The sequence below is a fragment of the Triticum aestivum genome, chromosome 2D, assembly GCF_018294505.1.
Source record: "Triticum aestivum cultivar Chinese Spring chromosome 2D, IWGSC CS RefSeq v2.1, whole genome shotgun sequence".
NCBI classification, from domain to species: Eukaryota; Viridiplantae; Streptophyta; class Magnoliopsida; order Poales; family Poaceae; genus Triticum; species Triticum aestivum.
Window position 1 is genome coordinate 126367518 of NC_057799.1, and position 24181 is coordinate 126391698.

A 24181-nucleotide genomic window follows, 5' to 3' on the forward strand; every position below is an offset into this window, starting at 1 on the left:
AGCCTAGCATGTACAGACATGGCCTCGGAACACAAGCAAAACACTTAGGTTGACTTGACGAGCCTAGCATGTACAGACATGGCCTCGGAACACAAGAGACCGAAAGGTCGAACATGAGTCGTATAGTAGATACGATCAACATGGAGATGTTCACCGATGATGACTAGTCCGTCTCACGTGATGATCGGACACGGCCTAGTCGATTCGGATCATGTATCACTTAGCTGACTAGAGGGATGTCTATCTAAGTGGGAGTTCATTAAATAATCAGATGAAGTTAATTATCATGAACATAGTCAAAAGGTCTTTGCAAATAATGTCGTAGCTTACGCTTTAGTTCTACTAAGATATGTTCCTAGAGAAAATTTAGTTGAAAGTTGATAGTAGCAATTATGCGGACTGGGTCCGTAAACTGAGGATTGTCCTCATTGCTGCACAGAAGGCTTATGTCCTTAATGCACCGCTCGGTGTGCTGAACCTCGAGCATCGTCTGTAGATGTTGCGAAACATCTGACATACACGTTTTGATGACTACGTGATAGTTCAGTGTGTGATGCTAACGGTTTAAAATTGTGGCACCAAAGACGGTTTTGAAACATCGCAGAACATATGAGATGTTCCAAAGACTGAAATTGGGATTTCAGACTAGTGCCCACGTCAAGAGGTATGAGACCTCTGACAAGTTTCTTAAGCCTGCAAACTAAGGGAGAAAATCTCAATCGTTGAGCATGTGCTCAGATTGTCTGAGTACTACAATCACTTGAATCGAGTGGGAGTTAATCTTCCAGATGAGATAGTGATGGTTCTCCGTAGTCACTGCCACCAAGCTATTAGAGCTTCGTGATGAACTATAACATATCAGGGATAGACATGATGATCCTTGAGCAACTCGCGATGTTTGACACCGCAAAAGTAGAAATCAAGTAGGAGCATCAATTGTTGATGGTTAGTAAAACCACTAGTTTCTATAAGGGCAAGGGCAAGAAGGGATACTTCATGAAACGGCAAATCAGTTGCTTCTCTAGTGAAGAAACCCAAGGTTGAACCCAAACCCAAGACTAAGTGCTTCTGAAATGAGGGGAACGGTCACTGAAGCAGAACTACCCTAGATACTTCGTAGATGAGAAGGCTGGCAAGGTCGACAGAAGTATATTGGATATACATTATATTAATGTGTACTTTACTAGTACTCCTAGTAGCACCAGGGTATTAGATACCGGTTCGGTTGCTAAGTGTTAGTAACTTGAAATAAAAGCTGCGGAATAAATGGAGACTAGCTAAAGGTGAGATGACGATATGTGTTGGAAGTGTTTCCAAGGTTGATGTGATCAAGCATCGCATGCTCCATCTACCATCGAGATTGGGGTTAAACCTGAATAATTGTTATTTGGTGTTTGCGTTGAGCATAGACATGATTGGATCATGTTTATAGCAATACGGTTATTCATTAAAGGAGAATAATGGTTACTCTGTCTATTTGAATAATACCTTCAATGGTCTTGCACCTAAAATGAATGGTTTATTGAATCTCGATCGTAGTGATACACATGTTCATGCCAAAAGATATAAGATAGTAATGATAGTACCACATACTTGTGGCACTGCCACTTGAGTCATATTGGTATAAAACGCATGAAGAAGCTCCATGTTGATGGATCTTTGGACTCACTCGTTTTTTAAAAGATTGAGACATGCGAACCATGTCTATTAGTATATATGCATGAAGAAAGTCCATGCAGATGGATCATTTGGACTCACTTGATTTTGAATCACTTGAGACATGGAAATAATACCACATGGGCAAGATGACTGAAAGGCCTCGTTTTCAGTAAGATGGAACAAGAGAGCAACTTGTTGGAAGTAATACATTTGATGTGTGCAGTCCAATGAGTTCTGAGGCACGCAGTGGATATCGTTATGTTCTTACTTCACAGATGATTTGAGTAGATGCTGAGAATATTTACTTGATGAAACACAAGTCTGAATTATTGAAAGGTTCAAGTAATTTCAGAGTGAAGTTGAAGATCGTCGTGACAAGAGGATAAAATGTCTGTGATATGATCATAGAGATGAATATCTGAGTTACGAGTTTGGCACACAATTAAGAAATTGTGGAAATTGTTTCACGACTAATACCGCATGGAACACCATATTGTGATGGTGTGTCCGAACATCATAACTGCACCCTATTGGATATGGTGCATACCATGATGTCTCTTATCGAATTACAACTATCGTTTATGGGTTAGGCATTAGAGACAACCGCATTCACTTTAAATAGGGCACCACGCAATTCCGTTGAGACGACACCGTATGAACTATGGTTTAGAGAAACCTAAGCTGTTGTTTCTTAAAAGTTTGGGGGCTGCGACGCTTATGTGAAAAAGTTTCATGCTGATAAGCTCAAACCCAAAGCGGATAAATGCATCTTCATAGAATACCCAAAACAGTTGGGTATACCTCCTATTTCAGATCTGGAAGCAAAAGTGATTGTTTCTAGAAACGGGTCCTTTCTCGAGGAAAAGTTTCTCTTGAAAGAATTGAGTGGAGGATGGTGGAGACTTGATGAGGTCATTGAACCGTCACTTCAACTAATGTGTAGCAGGGCACAGGAAGTTGTTCCTGTGGCACCTACACCAATTGAAGTGGAAGCTTATGATAGTGATCATGAAACTTCAGATCAAGTCACTAACAAACCTCATAGGACGACTAGGATGCGTACTACTTCAGAGTGGTACATAATCCTGTCTTGGAAGTCATGTTGCAAGACAACAATGAACCTACGAGCTATGGAGAAGCGATGGTGGGCCCGGATTCCGACGAATGGCTCGAGGCCATAAAATCCGAGAGGATCCATGTATGAAAACAAAGTATAGACTTTGAAAGAACTACTTGATGGTCGTAAGGCTGTTGGGTACAGATGGATTTTAAAGGGAAGACAGACAATGATGGTAAGTGTCACCATTAAGAAAGCTCGACTTGTCGTTAAGATGTTTTCCGGCAAGTTCAAGGAGTTGACTGCGATGAGACTTTCTCACTCGTAGCGATGCTAAGAGTCTGTTAGAATTATATTAGCAGTTACTGCATTATTTATGAAATCTTGCAGATAGGATGTCAAAACATTGTTTCCTCGACGATTTTCTTGAGGAAAGGTTGTATGTGATACAACCAGAAGGTTTTGTCAATCCTGAAAGATGCTAACAAGTATGCAAAGCTCCAGCAATCCTTCTAAGGATTGGAGTAAGCATCTCGGAGTTGGAATGAACGCTTTGATGAGATGATCAAAGATTTTGGGTTTATACAAAGTTCATGAGAAACTTGTATTTCCAAAGAAGTGAGTGGGAGCACTATAGAATTTTTGATGAGTATATGTTGTTAACATATTGTTGATCAGAAATGATGTAGAATTTCTGGAAAGCATCCAGGGTTATTTGAAAAGTGTTTTTCAATGGAAAACCTGGATTAAGCTACTTGAACATTGAGCATCAAGATCTATAAGGATAGATCAAAACGCTTAATAGTACTTTCAAATGAATGCATACCGTGACAGGATTTTGAAGGAGTTCAAAATAGATCAGCAAAGAAGGAGTTCTTGGCTGTGTTACAAGGTGTGAGTATTGAGTAAGACTCAAGACCTGACCACGGCAGAAGAGAGAGAAAGGACGAAGGTCGTCCCCTATGCTTTAGACGTAGGCTCTACAGTATGCTATGCTGTGTACCGCACCTGAAGTGTGCCTTGCCATGAGTTAGCCAAGGGGTACAATAGTGATCCGGGAATGGATCACATGACAGCGGTCGAACTTATCCTTAGTATCTAGTGGACTAAGGAATTTTCTCGATTATGGAGGTGGAAAGGGGGTTCGTCGTAAAGGGTTACGTCAATGCAAACTTTGACACTAATCCGGATGACTCTGAGTAGTGAACCGGATTCGTATAGTAGAGCAGTTATTTGGAATAGCTCCAAGTAGCGCGTGGTAGCTGCATCTACAAGATGACATAGAGATTTGTAAAGCACACACGGATCTGAATGTTGCAGACCCGTTGACTAAAACCTCTCTCGTAAGCATAACATGATCAAACCCTAGAACTCATTGAGTGTTAATCACATGCTGATGTGAACTAGATTATTGACTCTAGTAAACTCTTGGGTATTAGTCACATGGCGATGTGAACTTTGAGTGTTAATCACATGGTGATGTGAACTAGATTATTGACTCTAGTGCAAGTGGGAGACTGTTGGAAATATGCCCTAGAGGCAATAATAAAATGGTTATTATTGTATTTCCTTGTTCATGATAATTGTCTGTTGTTCATGCTATAATTGTATTAACTGGAAACCGTAATACATGTGTGAATACATAGACCACAACATGTCCCTAGTAAGCCTCTAGTTGACTAGCTCGTTGATCAATAGATGGTTATGGTTTCCTGACCATGGACATTGGATGTCATTGATAACGGGATCACATCATTAGGAGAATGATGTGATGGACAAGACCCAATCCTAAGCATAGCACAAGATCGTGTAGTTCGTTTGCTAGAGCTTTTCTAATGTCAAGTATCATTTCCTTAGACCATGAGATTGTGCAACTCCCGGATACCATAGGAGTTCTTTGGGTGTGCCAAACGTCACAACGTAACTGGGTGGCTATAAAGGTGCACTACAGGTATCTCCGAAAGTGTCTGTTGGGTTGGCACGAATCGAGACTGGGATTTGTCACTCCGTATGACGGAGAGGTATCTCTGGGCCCACTCGGTAATGCATCATCATAATGAGCTCAATGTGACCAAGTGGTTGGTCACGGGATCATGCATTACGGTACGAGTAAAGTGACTTGCCGGTAACGAGATTGAACAAGGTATTGGGATACCGACGATCGAATCTCGGGCAAGTAACGTACCGATTGACAAAGGGAATTGTATACGGGATTGATTGAATCCTCGACATCGTGGTTCATCCGATGAGATCATCGTGGAACATGTGGGAGCCAACATGGGTATCCAGATCCCGCTGTTGGTTATTGACCGGAGAGTCGTCTCGGTCATGTCTGCATGTCTCCCGAACCCGTAGGGTCTACACACTTAAGGTTCGGTGACGCTAGAGTTGTAGAGATATTAGTATGCGGTTAACCGAAAGTTGTTCGGAGTCCCGGATGAGATCCCGGACGTCACGAGGAGTTCCGGAATGGTCCGGAGGTAAAGATTTATATATGGGAAGTCCTATTTTGGCCACCGGAAAATGTTCGGGATTTTTCGGTATTGTACCGGGAAGGTTCTAGAAGGTTCCGAAGTGGGGCCCACCTGCATGGGGGGACCCACATGAACGTGGGTAGTGGGGGCAAGGCCCCACACCCCTGGTCAAGGCGCACCAAGATCCCACCTTAGAAGGAATAAGATCATATCCCGAAGGGATAAGATCAAGATCCCTAAAAAAGGGGGATAACAATCGGTGGGGAAGGGAAATGATGGGATTTCTTTCCCCCACCTTTGCCAACGCCCCAATGGACTTGGAGGGCAAGAAACCAGCCCCCTCCACCCCTATATATAGTGGGGAGGCGCATGGGAGCAGCACCCCAAGCCCCTGGCGCCTCCCTCTCCCTCCTGTGACACCTCTCCCTCTCGCTGAGCTTGGCGAAGCCCTGCCGAGATCCCCGCTGCTTCCACCACCACGCCGTCGTGCTGCTGGATCTCCATCAACCTCTCCCTCCCCTTGTTGGATCTGGAAGGAGGAGACGTCTTCCCAACCGTACGTGTGTTGAACGCGGAGGTGCCGTCCGTTCGGCGCTCGGTCATCGGTGATTTGGATCACGACAAGTACGACTCCATCAACCCCGTTCACTTGAACGCTTCCGCTCACGATCTACAAGGGTATGTAGATGCACTCCTCCCCTCTCGTTGCTAGCATCTCCTAGATTGATCTTGGTGACACGTGGGAAAATTTTGAATTTCTGCTACGTTCCCCAACAATAACCACGTATACTCGCCATTCATACAATGTTTCCCAGTTGATCTTGTTATTACAAGATACCCCGAAATTCTCTCTGTTGTTCCGAGAATCCTTTGAGCTTACTGCCTTGCTGTTCTTTGTCACCTGAATACCCCTACGGATAATTCTCGCACTTACCGAGTATCCGCTCATCCCAAGTTGATTCAAGTATTTCACAAAAGTGTTCAAAATACCATTTGATCTTCCGAAAATCCTCAGGAGCCTTTTGCTCTTGAAATTCTTGCTTACTTGCATTATGATTAATCTTAAGTCTCGTAATCTTATTGGCATCTCTTGTCATTATCATTTTGAGTCCGTTGATTCAATCTGTTGCGAATGCTCGCAATCCTCAATCAGAGCCTAGAATTCATCCTTCCGGCTCAGGCGTCATTTGAAACGTGGGCTGGTTCTCGCCAATCAAATTGTCATCGATTTTGCCCCTATGTCTATTGAACTTATCCATCCTTGATCAGAGCGTCTGTTTCTGATCCTTCGCTTTGTAAATCATAATTCCTTTGCAATTGAGCTCTAAGTTACTTAGTTGTTTCTATAATCCAAGGTCTTTGCATTGATTCTACCTCTGGTTGTGTGCCGATACTCACATCAGATCCTTTATGGACCATCAGAACCTTGTTGGATTTTATCCGACAACGTCCTTCATAGTCAATCACTTTGGAAGTTCTTTCCCTGATACATAATGCCTTTAGTAAATTGTATCCTCTCGTTTTGTCACCCATACTCTACAATCGAGCTTGAGTTATTTACCCCTGAAGCTTGTGGTATATGTTTCCACGATGCCCCGATGGGTTGAACCTATGCCTTTCATAGTATGTGTGAACTCGAAAGTTTTCATGAGTCATACTCTTCTGGTATTTTGCCAGATAAAATTTTTCAACACTGCAACTTCATCAAACGCGAGAAGTGAATGAAAGGGTATGCATTGGAGAAGTGGGAGTCGACCTTGAACTTTGTGTTCATGCCCATGGACACCATGTAGATCCTATCATAGAAGCTTCTTGTAATAATAACTATTTCCTTGATATGATATCGTCTAGTATCTGTGTATTGATCCTTTTGCAATCGTGGTTCCGACCATGTTCTCCTTTAAATACCATTTCTCATACAAGTTTAAGCACTTGTCTTCTGTAGAGCAATACCCCAGTCCAACCTCTACTTTGGTTTGTCGTCGAGTATTACCCCCCTGGTATCTCGAGATTATCACGGAACTGCATAACTTTTTATGAGTTCTCCATCAAGTATTACATTCTCATTGATTCCAATTTTTCACGGGCTCCGAGTTATTAAACACTCAAGGACATCGATAACTGAATCGAGTCCGCATCATGATTAAACAACTCTTAGTAATCTCCTTTGCTTACGAGTTCGTACTCGATCACGTCATCCCTAGCCTGCTCGGCTATGTCATTATCGTGCCGATTTTAACTGTGCTACCTGGACCTTCCCAGCGCACAAATTTTGATAGTGAGCTAATCTTGCGTCGATCTTCCTCGTCATATCACTTCTCCTTGAACTGCAAACTTGATTTCGAGTTTGTGTCCTACCCGTGGTTCCAATAACCTTTCGCTTTCATCATTCCTTTGACTTGATGTCATCGTTGATCAATTACATCTTCTTGAAAACCTCTCGACAAATTTGTCGTGAACATTGTCAACAATTTGACTTCTTCCAAGTTGTGTGTCAAAATTCAGGATGAGAAATACCATCATTGCCCCTCGATGAATTGTGTTATCATCGACAAGCATTCTTGCCTCCCCCCAACACAAACTTGTTCATGTTTTGAGTTGTACCTTGATTTCCTTGCTATCTAGCTTATATTGTGTTCTACCTTGAAGTATTACCATCTGTATGTCGAGGATGTTGTGAGAATTGCTCCACCTCTTAGAAATTCCCGGTATGATGATACTTCTCACCATCACCATTCTTCCTTGGTCCTCGTGTTGTTTTTAACCAGGATACCAATATGCTAATGATGCTGCTTGAGTTCTGTACTTCTAGCAACCCTATTGCTTTGAAGTTAACAATCCACAGTTCGTTCTTAGACTGTTGGTTATTGAATCGTCACTCTAACATTGATCTTGCCGCCTAAGGTCATATTTCGGGCACACCTTTCAACTAATGATTGATGGTGTATGTTTTCCTCGAGCATACAACATTATATCATTTGAATTGACAAGTGTCATCTTCTTGTTCACATTATTGTGGAAATCCATCTGTTTGGAATTCTCGATGAATTTTCGCTGAGCCCATCAGCCACCTCCTCATCCTCTCCTTGGGTTAATGATGAACTCTTGTTTCAGAACTCGCGTCCATAGTTCATTTCCTGAAAATCTTACAATGTCATCTCGTCAATTGTGTTGCACCTTTTCTCCTAGGGCCTCACTAAGTCTGAGTTATCCTGACACCAATCAGATCTGAATCTTGGTCAGATATGATGGTTGGAACATATTTCCAAGAGTTATAACATTGGTCTTATGTGACCCGGTAAGGTGATGTCGTGCCTAGCACACCTGGCCGGTTGGCCCTATTGTTATAGATTCCTTTTCAGCAAGGTTATCCATTCTTCCATGAGGAAATTGTAAGACTTATTCTACAAGTTATTCCTGATGGATCCTTTGTGTTTCCAAAGTCTGATCTTCACCTGATGACCATGTCAATGCTATCTCGAAGCATGTCTAAGGTACTCCGATTTTCAACAAGAACATTTGAAGCCCAATGCTAAAGGTTTCCTGCTCAATTATCCAAACACCGCTGTATGGGTAATGTCATAAAATTTCTCTCCCCTTACCTAAAGAGTTTTCTACATTATATCCTGTCATGGATATCATGCTCTGCTTGTCCTTGGGAAGGATATACCCTTGAAATATGTGTTTAAACACATTTTCCTTTCCATTGTTCTGTTTACTCTGATAATCATATTTTCCTTTCCATTGTTTTGTTTAACCTTTCTTGTAATCTGACTTAGCTGAGCAGAGATAATTCCCTGCTTAGTTGAGCACCTCGTTGTACCACTCTCTCAGTAGACCATGTTACTTTTGTTGATGACATTTCGGTAGCCACCGATGGATGAGAACTTTGCCTATTGGTCCGCCTCGTTTCAACGAGCAGGGAAAATGGTTCTCTTCGTCCCTCGCCCTTGGTACCAACGTGTTGCCGACATAACTGACAGGGTACTCTCTGACATGCCTTGCTATCATGACCGTGCAAGATGTCACTGCTCCTATAAAAAAAACACATGATGGGCCCATAACCCACAGTTCCACAGGATCGAAACCTGACTCTCTTGTACACCCCCTGTTCCCAAGGTTATTCCTCACGCTTGGCTTCGTATCTAATTCACGTGCCACCTTTCGTGAGATCATCAATTTTGGTATCAGACACAATACTTATTCCCGTTGCTCTGAACCCTTCAGGCATCGAACGATTGCCTGCCCGCTCGAAACTTCCCCATGATACCTCCTTACTTTGCTCTCGATATTGTCTTAAATTTCCATTCGAGAGTTACTTTCCGCCACCTTCCCCGATGTTATCAACCAGATAGTCAATCGTTCAGAGGTCTGTTATTCCGAAGTTACCCCTTGTCCTTCATACGTACAATGAAGACCCGGAAGAAAGGATGACGACTTCATCATGATGACCTGAAGCGGAGGAATAAGGACATCAATGTATTGGACCGGCCTCTTCGAGAAGAGCAAGCCAGAAGGAGAAGACCCGCTAGATTCGTTACCAAACCTTCCTCCCTTACACAACCTCTTAAATCTCGGGACGAGATTTCTTGTAGTGGAGGAGAATTGTGACGCCCGGATAAGTAGGCCACGGTAATCCCACATTAATGGTGCCACGTGACCATGGTTACTGTTATTAAATTCGCGTTAGATCAAAATCGATCCAAATTCAAATAGCATTTAAAGGCAAAGAACAAAAGTTTTCAAATGTTAAAACCAAAATGTTCGGGTTGTGACAAATATTGCATAGGTAATTATAGTGAAGAACCCATATTTAAATAAAATGTTTAAATGCACTATAGTGGATAAAACAACGGCAAAACAATTATTTAAATGCTTTTAAATACTAAACAAATATTAAACTAGTTCTTTCGATCACCAAGTTTGTTGAGGAAGTGGCCTATGTTAAAATGCTAATTTAGGAGCGGGCGTTATATTTTTGTAAAACGATTTACTAACTAAAATAAATACAAAAACAGAAAAGTGAAATAAATAAAAGAAAAAGAAAATACAAAAAAAACCCAACTGGGCCAACCGACCCAGCTTCTAGCCAGGCCAGGCCCAGGCCGGCCCCCTCACTCCATAACCCCCCTCCCCCGAAACCCTAACCGCTGACCCGCACCCACTCCCCCCCCACTCCCTCGTCTCTCCCTCTCCCCCCCCCGATCCGGATCGGGGCTGACCCCGTGGCCGTCGCCCGGAGCCGCCTCGCCGGCCCCTGCCTCTGCCTCGCGCCCCCGTCCCCTCTCCCTTGACGACGCCCCTCGCCGTGCCGACCACGACTGCGCCTCGGCGCTCGCCACTGACGCCGCCCGGATCGCTACCTCGCCGGAGGCCGCCATCGCCGGTCTTCCTTCCCGTCTACATCGACGTCGACGCCGTCGTCCCCGTCCCCCACCACGAGCACCATTGCCTCGATCCCTGCACTGCGCCATGAGCCCCCTCTTCCCCTCTCTGCCCTGCGCCATCGCCCCGCATCGCATCTGCGGCCGCGCTACCCAGCCGTGGCCTCGCCGCCGCCTCGCGCCGTTGCCACTCGTCGCGTGCTACGACGCCGCTCCCGCGCCCTGCCTCGCTCCGGGGCCGCGCTCGCCGTGCCCGTGACCCCCGCTGCGGTGCCCTGCGTTCGCCCCGCTTCCGCCCCGCGGTGGCCCTGCCGCTGTGCCATGCCCCCGCGCAGTCTCGGCGCCCCGCGCCTGCCACCACAGTTGCGCCCTCCTGGGCGGCCTCCCCCGTCACCGGCAACCTCGCCCCGCACTAGGCGGGTTGCGCCCCTGCGCCCATCCCTGGCCGGCGCCGTGCCCCGCCGTGGCCGCCAGCGCCCACGCCCGCGTGCCCCTGGGCGTGCGCCCGAACGGGGCGCGCCCGTAACCCGTCGCCCGCGCCCTGTATGGCCTTTGGGCCAATGACAAACGGGGCCCACGCCCCTGAGAACGAAAATAAAAAAAGGTTTAAAAAAATGAAATCATAATAATAAATAAAAATATTAAATAGTTAATTAATTAATTAACTTAATTAATCTAGTTTAATTAAACATATCCAATCCTGCTTAATTAAACCCTAATTAACCTGCTTAGTCTATGACAGGTGGGTCCCATTGGACCCACACATCAGTTGACCCAGTCAAAGCCCTGTTGCATGCTGATGTAATGCTGACGTCATGATGACGTCAGCATTCACTATTCTGGATAATGTTGATTTAAAATAATTAAGTAAATTCTAAAAATGATTAAACCTTTTAAAATTAATATAAAATAAACCGTAGCTCGGATGGAAAAACTTTGTACATGAAAGTTGCTCAGAACGACGAGACGAATTCGAATACGTAGCCCGTTCGTCCACCACACATCCCTAGCATAGCGAACACGCAACTTTCCCCCTCCGGTTCATCTGTCCGAAAACGCGAAACACCGGGGATACTTTCTCGGATGTTTCCCCCCTTCGTCGGTATCACCTCCTACCGCGTTAGGGCATACCTAGCACCGCGTTTTGCCTCCTTATGTTTTGTGATGCTTTGTTTGCTCTGTATTTACGGTTTCTCCCCCCCTCTCCTTCTTCGGTAGACTACGAGACCGACGCTGCTGCTGCCCAGTTCGACTACGGAGTTGACGACCCCTCCTTCTTGCCAGACCAACCAGGAAAGCCCCCCCTTGATCACCAGATATCGCCTACTCTACTCTCTACTGCTTGCATTAGAGTAGTGTAGCATGTTACTGCTTTCGGTTAATCCTTTTCTGTTGCATAGCCTGTCATTGTTGCTACAGTTGTTACCCTTACCTGCTATCCTACTGCTTAGTATAGGATGCTAGTGTTCCATCAGTGGCCCTACACTCTTGTCCGTCTGCCATGCTATACTACTGGGCCGTGATCACTTCGGGAGGTGATCACGGGTATATACTATATACTTTATATACATGACACATGTGGTGACTAAAGTCGGGTCGGCTCGTTGAGTACCCGCAAGTGATTCTGATGAGGGGGCTGAAAGGACAGGTGGCTCCATCCCGATAGAGGTGGGCCTGGGTTCCTGACGGCCCCCGACTGTTACTTTATGGCGGAGCGACAGGGCAGGTTGAGACCACCTAGGAGAGAGGTGGGCCTGGCCCTGGTCGTCGTTCACGGATACTTAACACGCTTAACGAGATCTTGGTATTTGATCTGAGTCTGGCCATTTGGTCTATACGCACTAACCAGCTACGTGGGAACAGTTATGGGCACTCGACGTCGTGGTATCAGCCGAAGCTCTTCTTGACGTCAGCGACGGAGCGGCGCGCGCCGGATTGGACTGGAACGCCTGCTAGGCTAGGTCTGCTTCCAGCCGCCCTCGCAACGTGCAGGTGTGCAATGGGCGATGGGCCCAGACCCCTGCGCGCATAGGATTTAGACCGGCGTGCTGACCTCTCTGTTGAGCCTAGGTGGGGCTGCGACGTGTTGATCTAACGAGGCCGGGCATGACCCAGGAAAGTGTGTCCGGCCACATCGGATCAAGCGTGTTGGGTTATGTGGTGCACCCCTGCGGGGAAGTTTATCTATTAGAATAGCCGTGTCCCTCGGTAAAAGGACGACCCGGAGTTGTACCTTGACCTTATGACAACTAGAATTGGATACTTAATAAAACACACCCTTCCAAGTGCCAGATATAACCGGTGATTGCTCTCTAACAGGGCGACGAGGAGGGGATCGCCGGGTAGGATTATGCTATGCGATGCTACTTGGTGAACTTACCATCTACTCTCTTCTACATGCTGCAAGATGGAGGTGGCCAGAAGCGTAGTCTTCGACAGGATTAGCTATCCCCCTCTTATTCTGGCATTCTGCAGTTTAGTCCACCGATATGGCCCTTTACACATATACCCATGCATATGTAGTGTAGCTCCTTGCTTGCGAGTACTTTGGATGAGTACTCACGGTTGCTTTTCTCCCTCTTTTCCCCTTTCTATACCTGGTTGTCGCAACCAGATGCTGGAGTCCAGGAGCTAGAGATCCCGAGGATGAATCTACATGGAGTTCGGCTTCGAGGAGTAGTTTAGGAGGATCCCAGGTAGGAGGCTTGCGCCTCTTTCGATCTGTATCCCAGTTTATGCTAGCCTTCTTAAGGCAAACTTGTTTAACTTATGTCTGTACTCAGATATTGTTGCTTCCGCTGACTCGTCTATGATCGAGCACTTGTATTCGAGCCCTCGAGGCCCCTGGCTTGTATTATGATGCTTGTATGACTTATTTATGTTTTAGAGTTGTGTTGTGATATCTTCCCGTGAGTCCCTGATCTCGATCGTACACGTTTGCGTGCATGATTAGTGTACGATTGAATTGGGGGCGTCACAACACCGGTACACCACACGACCAACACACACTCTCACGCTCAAGTGCTCAACCTACACGTGCATGCGCACACATCAGGCCCTGACAGACACATACACAACCAGGAGATTCCCGCGCACGGGTTGGAGCCTTGTCGCGCATGCGTAAATTTGTGTTTATCTGACCTTTTGCCTATGCGAACTGACAGGTGGGACCCACAAGGAACATGGTCAATTTAACTTGTCAACATGGCGCCACGCAGACTATTTGGCCGGTCAACAGAGTGCAATCCGATGCTGAACTGTGAGCAAGTGACCGTATAATCACCGCAAAACGTATATAGTGACCGTAATCAGCTTATTCTGAAGTTCGGTGACCGTATTACGCTTTTCTCTCTGTAGGCCCTCCAAAACTACATCTCTACACGTTCTCGCATGTTACATCTAACAACTATGCAATACAGCACTACTACTACACTCTAACACAATAAATCATATGTGTTTTTAGTTTTACTAGATATCATATTGTTACTTATAATTATTCAGTTTGCATACATTAAAATTGCCTTTGAAATGTATGGCCAGTATCATCTACCGCGCGGGAAAAATCCCGCCCTTTCCTGTTTAATCGGGTTTGTATGGATGGATCGTGCGAAACAGCAAAACTATAGTACTATACAGTACTACAAGTGACAGTTCACTGGGCCGTCGTGTCGTCTACTCCTCCTTCGTAAGAGTGGAGCGCTCGCTTTCATAAATCTTCTAGTCCCTTTCACCGACATGTGGGACATCAAGCTACCGGGTCCACGTGCCATACCGGAATACAGTGCAGAGCAGCCGGGGTGAAGCACCCCAGTCATGGCGCCGACGTAGTAATGAGCAATGAGGCGTCAAATCACAAAGCTGCACCTTTCCTGCAGTTAAGTTGGAGGGACGAAGCAACCATCATTTCACTCGTTGCTAAATCCGCTTCTCCCTCATCTTCTTCAACTTAACCACGTGTTGCTTCTGCCGTTGTTCTGCCTCATGTGGGACGCGGATCGGCTTGGTAAAGCACTGACACGTGGGACCGCATGTTAGCAAACCGCCAGGACAACGTCCTTCGAAAATAAGAAGCCTAATCCTAGACTTACAAAGGGCTACGTAGCTGCTACGTATACTTTCCATCTAATCTATATATGCCCCCCCCTGATTTTCAGGTGGGGTGGGCCTAATCCTCTCCTTTAATCCAATCAAATAGTCCCACATCACATCAGTTCGTAACTTTACGTAAACCATTACGTGGATGTAGCATTGCTCAAATAAGAAACCTCCCCCGCCATCCGCGCGGCAAAATCATCTCCTTTTTACTAATCTTGATTCTATAATTTTTTAGATCAATATAGTTGAGATTTGTATAGATAGCACATAGGAGCAAAACCAAGTGGTACGGTTAAGGGCATCCACAATGTGTAGCCAAATGTGAAAATAGCTTTTGGCATCGTGGGAACCATTGTGGACGGTGTTGCCAAAGCCAAAAAGATGGAACCGAAGCTCCCTGATTGATTGATTGAAGGAATAGAAAAATGCAACGTCTCTCCTCTTTATCCCATGCTTGGACGCATGTAGTACAGTATAGAGCACAGAGTCTACTCCCCTGTCCCTTCTATCACAAATCACAAAGCAGTGAGGCATCAAATCACAAAATCACGGACGAAGCAACCATCATTTCACTCTTCGCTGACTCCGCTTCTCCATCGTCTTCTTCGAGAAACCATCTCACCTCACTAGTACTCCTAGTAGTACTAGTAAAGGACTTCCTGGATGCAAATAAGGCGGTTGTCTCGGCTTGCAGGCGGCACTTGCGAACGACTTACCGTGGTCTCCCTCAATGGTGTTCTCCGTCGAACGCACTTCACCAAACCACCCCAAAAAAGATATCATCGACGTCACCGCAATGGGGAAGGAAATCAAATATAGTTACTACCTCCATTTTTTTGTACACAAGGCCAGTATATCAAAATTACAATTTGCAAAGGGCCACTAACACTAATCGAGGCAAAATTGATGGGGTTAGCAACCAAGGACATTAATATCCCCCGCATGCATGCGGAAGTGAGAAGGTTGGTTTGCATGGCGCTGCATTAATCAAGCGATGAGGAGTGAGATGGTTAGCTCTTTGGTCTTTGGAGAAAAAAATACGCATAATTGACACGTGAAACGAGGATTTGTATCGATTAAATCCCGCGAAGGAAAACCCCGCCTTTCTTTTTTAACACTGTACTCCTAGTACGTACGTACTTATCCTGTTTGGGTCTAGGCCTTGCATTGCCAAACTTCGCCACACATTTTTGCCAAGCTTGTCTAAAGTTTTCAAAATGAGAAGGAGGTACACTTGCGCACGGCTGTCGCGGTCGCACCGCACCCTCACACGGTCGCTCCTGCACGCCACGGTCGCACCGCACCCTCACACAGTCGCTCCTGCACGCCGCAAACCCAACCAAGGGAACGCACCCTCACTAACACGTGCTGTCGCATGTGAACAAACCAAACTCAGCCATCCTATCGCTGACACATAATTTTCGGTCATAGAGTATGTTTATCCAACCGCATGTTGGGGAGTATCCGTACGGCCCGTGCGGTGGTCTGTTGGGGAAGAAGAAGAGGTGAGGAAGACGGAAAGAAGGGTTAGGAGACGTAGGATATTCATCCAACCGCCTGAAATGGTAGACTGACCCAAGTCAGGCAACTTGCATAACAAATATATGTTTTTACACAGCAAAAGATCCATAAAAACAACAACATAAAGAAAAACTATCACTGCTCGCGGAAAGAGACGGCCTCGTCGTCTTTGGCTGCCGGCGCGAACCAGCCGTCGCTGCCGACGTGTGTCTCCACACCGTGGTTGTCCTCGGCCTCCAGCTATTCGTTCAAGCAGAGCGTGCGGGCGCTCTGCACGGACGAGAGCACAGCCCGGTTCAAGTCAAGGACGTCCAGTTTCGCCTGCAGGAGGGCCTCGATGGCAGCGGCATCCGCGCGCTCCGCGTCGAGTCGAGCCTCCGCCGCCCGCTTCAAGTCCAGGACGTCCGGTTCCGCCTGCAGGAGGGCCTCGATGGCAGCGGCATCCGCGCGCTCTGCCTCAAGTTGAGCCTCCGCCGCCCGGTTCACATCCACGACATCCGGTTCCGCCTGCAGGAGAGCCTCGATGGCAGCGGCATGCGCGTGCTCCGCGTCGAGTTGAGCCTCTGCCTCCCGGTCCTCCTTTAGTATCGCCCTGTTGAACCGCTGGTCCGCCTGCACCATGGGGGACTTGGACGCGGGCATGAAGTCAACGTCCATCGTCTCATACCCATCGGGGGCCTTCTGCGCCGCGACCTCCGCCATGAACATTGGATCGGCTTCCTCCTCCTCGTAGCTTGGCTCCAGAGACCTCGGGGATTGGCCCGCCGCAAAGCGAGCTTGGGAACGGAGGTCTGTGGCGCCGACCACCACCGCGATTTCTGCGCGGCGCTCCGGCGCCAGCATCTTGTAGTAAGTGATCTTGTGGCGCATCATGGCTTTCCGGCGAACTAGGGGACGCTTGATGCGGGCTAGGGGATCGAAAGGTAGGGGATGGGCTGGAGCTTTGGTGTGGTTTTAGGGCAGTGGCTGGCGTAGGCCGAGCAGCGAAGGTTCTGGTGTGAATAGTGGTTCCGGTGACGACCGTCAATTGGTTTTGACTGTACATCGCTCTTGTTGCGTTCGCGTTGCAGCCCGGCACGCTGGACCCTCCACGTCGCTCACCGAATGGAACGCGCTTCGTCTTGCGTTTTCGCTCACTTGTGGGACCGCAGTTGAGAGCAAACCGACGTCCCTCCCCCTCCCCCGCCCGCGTCATTTATTATACCACCACTCCCTCTGTTTTATGCGGAGTAAATAAAAACAGAGGGAGTATACTACGGATGAGGATCCCCTGACGTGGCCGAACCCATTGAGTAACTGACATGCGGGGCCTAGCAAGCATGGGGTCCGCCAGTAAGTGACCGAAAGGGAGGGTAAGGCAGGGATACCTACGTCAGAGGATCCACTTCCACTATACTACTTTGACCAAATGTTAGAGTAATAATATATGACATGCAACTTACACAAAGCATACAGGGTCTAATGCGTTTTTCTAGGCTAACTTTGACCAAATGTTAGAGTAATAATATATGACATGCAACTTACACAAAGCATACGGTCAAATTCGTATGTGAAAGAAGTTTCCAATGATATAATTTTCACATTATACATCTCATGTACTATTAATCTTGTCAATAGTCAAATTGGAAACCATCTCGAGTACAAATCTAGGAGTACGTACGAATCTAACAATATTGATTGGGCGTTGTTGAATGTTGATACCTTTTTGATCAAAGTAGAGATACTTTGACTACACATAAAACTTATATGTAAACTAGAAAGGATAGGGGGAGTATATTGTATGTTCAAAAACGAAACGAACGTTGAATACCCTTTATATATGATTTGCGGATGCTATGATCACCGGTTCAAAATTTTGAATCCGCCTTAGGTATCACGTGCCCCCACTCGTTCCCCCTCGATTTCATCTCGGGGTCCGGAGATCTATTGAAAGAGGACTAGGGTGGGTACATGCGAATGATACTCGGTGGAATGTTCAAATGAGGCATGCGGGAGGATGGACTCGACTGGAGGGCGACAGGATCGATGGAGAAGAGGGTTGGAGAGGAATGAGAAATAAGCAAACGCCACATGATTATACTTGATTGGCTCAAATAAACAATAAGTTGTCTCGCTTGGCCTACATAGTGAAAGGCCTAATGCGCAATGCGGAGCACTGACGCTCGAATATGGCCGGGAAAACAGGGAAACCGACATGTGGGGCACACCCGTCGGGACGATGTAGCGCAGACTAGTCCAATGGAGGAGCTGGCCCACGACCTCCTCGCCACCGACAACCGTTCATGTGGGTCGTTGGGGCCAACAACGGGGCGCAGCTCCAGCACCGCCTCTAGACACGGCGACCGCGGTGAGCGACACGCTCATATCATCGCTAGACACGGTCGGTTTCCGTCTGCCAAGGGTGGCGTTAGTGCTGTGGCACGACCAACGGTATGTTTGGTTTGTGCCCAAGGTTGCCCCATCAAAGCATTGGGTAGCCAAAATTTTGGTTGAGGTATTGGTTGCCCATGATTTGGCCGACATTGGCAAGAAAAATGAACTAGAGGTGGCTAGAGTTCATTGGCATGCCAAAGAAATGGCAACCATCCAAACAAAGACCAATCTTTGGGTCATGACCAAAATTTTGGTTGAGGTATTGGTTGCCCATGATTTGGCCGACATTGGCAAGAAAAATGAACTAGAGTTGGCTAGAGTTCATTGGCATGCCAAAAAATGGCAACCATCCAAACAAAGACCAATCTTTGGGTCATGACCAAAATTTTGGTAAGGTGCACTTTGGCCACAATCCAAACACACCCCAACACCCGGCTCGTCGAGGATGCACGGGACGCCGCGACGCGACCGCGGAGTGGTGTAGCACGGCCAACTGCATCCTCTGGACCTGAGACCATGCCGGGTCGTCTTGCTTTTTCAATGACATGCGGGGATCGCATGTGAGCAAAGGGCATCTCCAACGTTGCCACGACCGCAGCTGACTACCCTGGCACACCAAAACCCTCGTCCCTCGCGCCGTCGCGTGGTGCGTTCCCAGCCGGCGCCAGCTGCCCGCATTCATGCCGTCCGTTCGTATGTCGTCGTTAAGAGGCTCGGTGCCCGAGGAACCAACTCCGGCGATTTAATGAGTAAGATGGCGTGACACCAAATGAACTCTAGCATCAAGGTGGCGTGTCATGCAAGAAAATGGAGATATGCAGTGCGTAAGTGAGTCCTGCACTTCGATGGCACCTAGTACTATGCAATATATTTTCTCCTCGATGGCATGTGAATAGTGCACGTACTCAATGACAGAGCACGGGATGGTAGCCATGGACATGGTCGGCCCTTTTTGAAGAGAGTACTAATAAATAACTTTGATGTGTCCCGTCAACTCGCAGAACGACAAGAAGCTTGCTTACTACACCTTCTCCCTCGCCAACGCGTGCACGGTGGCTCGCAGCACGAGGAGAAACTTTTGCTTACAAGCGATGGACGTGCAGCAGTTCATTTGGTGTCAGATTGCCAAAAGTATTACTGTAGTACCATAATTATTGTTCGACTTCCGGAAGAGGAGAAGAGCCAAGCGCAAGGTCACCTACTAACCTAGTACAGTACTACTATAGCCAAAGCTGGTCCACCTTTTTAGAGCATGGTTAATTAATATATGCGGCTCTTGCAGCGGCACATCATTTAGAGCAAGTACTCTCTTCGTAGGAACAAAGGAAGTGAAACAAAAGTTGGAGTGGATGCTAGATTGCCAATTAAAACATGATTACATAGGAAAAAAATCCTATAGCATTCTATCCTATGAATCAAACGACCAATGTAGGAAAATTATGAGGGGGGTCTCTCCAACAGTGTTCCTTGGCTCGCACCTAGCATCACGGTGGTCGAACTTGGAGTCATTCATCTGGTACATGTGGCATCTCAGATCTGGACACAAGGTGACGCGACCTCTCACTTCCTCCGCCATTTGAAGCGGCACGCCGGTGGAGGGCTAGCATACTCCAATATTAGGTTGGCTCTATGTGATGTGGCAACTTCATATACTAACCGGATGCTGGCTATACTACTAGGGTACTCACACTCCAAGGAGTGACTCGAAAACCATTCATAAATTGAGTCTATGACATGCATTCGCAACTGAAATGTACCATTCATTAAATACAACAAGTCATCAACACACAACGACAACGAGGATACATGTTGGATTATAGATTATTTCCTACAAAACGGAGATATGCAATGGAGATTATTTCCAACGACGCGGGAAATCTAGCATCAAGGTGGTGTGTCATGCAAGAAAATGGAGATATGCAGTGCGTAAGTGAGTCGTGCACTTCGATGGCACCTAGTACTATGCAATATTTGTTTCTCCTCGATGGCACGTGAATAGTGTACGTACTCAATGACAGAGCGTGGGATGGTAGCCATGGACATGGTCGGCCCTTTTCGAAGAGAGTACTAATAAATAACTTTGATGTGTCCCGTCAACTCGCAGAACGACGAGAAGCTTGCTTACTACTCCTTCTCCCTCGCCAACGCGTGTGCGGTGGCTCGCAACACGAGGAGAAACTTTTGCTTACAAGCTGTGGACGTGCAGCAGTTCATTTGGTGTCAGATTGCCAGAAGTACTACTGTAGTACCATCATTATTGTTCGACTTCCGGAAGAGGAGAAGAGCCAAGCGCAAGGTCACCTACTAACCTAGTACAGTACTACTATAGCCAAAGCTGGTCCACCTTTTTATAGGATGGTTAATAAATATATGCGGCTCTTGCAGCGGCACATCATTTGGAGCAAGTACTCTCTTCGTGGGAACAAAGGAAGTGAAACAAAAGTTGGAGTGGATGCTAGATTGCCAATTAAAACATGATTACATAGAAAAAAATCCTATAGCATTCTATCCTATGAAGCAAACGACCAATGTAGGAAAATTATGAGGGGGGTCTCTCCAACAGTGTTCTTGGGCTCGCACCTAGCATCACGGTGGTCGAACTTGGAGTCATTCATCTGGTACACGTGGCATCTCAGATCTGGACACAAGGTGACGCGACCTCCCACTTCCTCCGCCATTTGAAGCGGCGCGCCGGTGGAGGACTCGCATACTCCAATATTAGGTTGGGTCTATGTGATGTGGCAACTTCATATACTAACCGGATGCTGGCTATACTACTACGGTACTCACACTCCAAGAAGTGACTCGAAAACCATTCATAAATTGAGTCTATGACATGCATTTGCAACTGAAATGTACCATTCATTAAATACAAGTCATCAACACACAACGACAACGAGGATACATGTTGGATTATAGATTATTTTCAACAAAACATTCTAGCAAATACTAAAGTTTTCATCACACAACAAATAACAAGCAATGAAATGAACTTCAACTCAACCAATCCTCAGCGTTGGAAATGCTTGCTTTGAACCATAGGTGCTCTGGGAAGGGCCAGCTATTGTCAATATCGAGAGCAACGCAGGACTAATCATCCAGGCTGAAGCGGCATATATCAGGACCAGGGTAGGGAACCACCGAAATGTCTGAGGTATAGATACAGTTGCTTCTCATAAATGGTAGTAACGTTGTGACAACAGCAGCTGGATCGCCTTTCACCATCATTGGATAGTTTGGTCCAAGGAAGAGCGAGTTTGCTCCAAGACTATCAATACTGAACCAGGGAGAAGGTGTTGGCGCTAGCACACTAGTATCTGTGCTGAATACCATTCAACGGGTGTTGGAATAGGTCAGGAGAGGGCGACCATGGGAGACAACACCTTCTTCCTCAGTAGTAACAGTCTGAGTGCACTGTATACAGAAAAGAAGAGGTGATCCATCGGAATTAGTTGCCAGGCGCCACTGAGTATATAAGTTCCGCTCCTCCTCATGCTCGTGATCATCACCATCGTCATCTCCCCCTTGCTTATAAATTTTTTCAAGTATAGGTGGTGGAATGTTCACAGGACCTTGGAAACACAAGAAGAAGGTTAATTAGTAAAGGGAAACTTGCTAACCCGCATGCATGTGGATGAAACAATTATAATTACGGTGGAAGACAAACGTACTGAAACTACGAGGATCCCATGCAAAAACAGTGCCACGAGTGGTGGCAGCAAACACAAGATCCTCGTATTCAATTGCATCACAGTACACATCCGTGTATAGAAACTGATTTTTGAGCAATATCCATCCAGTCGAACCACGAAGGACGGCAACAAGCTTGTCGAAGATAGCAACAACTTGATAGTTCTTGTAATTCCAAGAGCGGTTGGGAACTCGAAAAATTGCTATCTTCAGTAGACGACAGTCACCATGATCGTATTTGAACGTACGTAGATCATCTGTGTGCTCAACCTCAGGGCAGTCGGAGATTTTTGGAAGTGGAATCCACTGACGAGTGTACACATTCACAAGTTCCCACTCGCAATTTTACCCAATATAAACAACCCAATCTCCATTTGCGCCAGCCCAGGACTTACCCTTAAGCGATGGCATCTTGACATCACACGTATCATTATCAAGCGGCATCAACTTGCACAAGGCGAGGCCTCCGTCGTCCGCGCCCATGCGAACAGGCTTATAGCAAAGAAGATAAGGGAGATCAAACCGCTCCTGGACCCTTGGGTTCCTTGTAATGATGTTATTAGTTGAGTCGAGAATGGTCTTGAACGAACCTGCCATGCTAGTCGAGGTGATGACGTCGCACCGATCAATGAGTTCCCCCACCATGTCATCTTTCAGATCGGGGCAAGAATAACGGGGTCGTTTCCGGCTTGTTCCCTCCATGGAGAAGACGATCGAACAATGGCAGAAGGAAGGGTGAAGGAAAATGGAGGAGGGAGGAAGAGCGTGCGACAGCAGTTCCAAATCAAGAAGGAAAGGCGAAGAGTCGGTGGACGGTTGCCAGTTTGCCACGGTACACGAAGAGGCGCCCCGGCCTACACGTCCTTTTGGAAATTGTACAAAAGGACTCGTCGTCGTCTCACTGACATGTTGGAACGGGACCACATGTCAATGAAACATCGTGTGTAATTTCTCGTGCAAAATGCGATCTGGCCGCGTTGGCCCGAGGTGCCGCATTATTTCTCGACTTTATTTTTTAATGGCGTGCCGTTCAGTTTTGAAGCACGACTAACTGGTACTGTTTGCAGAGAAAATATAAACTACTCTACCACTACTCCACCTCTAGTACTAGTAGTATAAAAAAGATATATAGGCTGGAGCTTCAAAGCTTTCTTGCTAAGGGCTGCCCACTTGCTTCTCACACTATCACCCTCTCTCCAGATCTAAAAAAGACGGCCTCTCTCTCCCTCCTCGCCGGTGGTCACTGATCCGCCGCATCCCAGGAGCACTTCTGGCCTTCGCGCGTTGGTCAGTGCGAGGGTCCACCTCATAGCTATGTTTGCATGCCATTCGGCTTGCCGACCGCGGCTGTTACCTTCCAGCGTCGCCTACGGAGCGTTCTGGCGGCTCAGGAGGCCAGGCATCAGGCGGTCCAGGCGGAGATGGCGATGGTTCCTCGCAAGCCCTCGGGACCTCCAGAGCCTCCCGAGGTTCAGGACCCAGGCGGCTCGTGAGGAGCAACTCCTCTAGCGTGCATCTTCAACTGCTTCAACATCCCTCCAGCAACGGTGCTAGGTGACATTTTCCGGTTCATTCAGTTGGGGGCGCCCCCTCGGGATGCATTATCCCCAGGTCGCATGGGCCTGTCCCTGCGACGTGTATCCTTTGCATCTTTAATTTACTCTGTTGGGGGCGCCCCTCAGGTTGCATCATCCACAGGCCGCATGGGTCCGTCCCTGCGGCATGTATCGTTCTTGCATTTACCTGAACTAGTGTTACCTCCTTCTCCAAGATGATTTATGATTATCGCCTACTTGCCTATTGCCCTTCGCGGCCTCCCGCGTTGCTGACCGGCCTCCGCTCATCCCGCAACGGGGGCTACACATGCTGGCACGGCGCTTGTGCTCGGGTCCGCCCCTGCAATGCTGACAAACCTGAGAGGTCGAGCT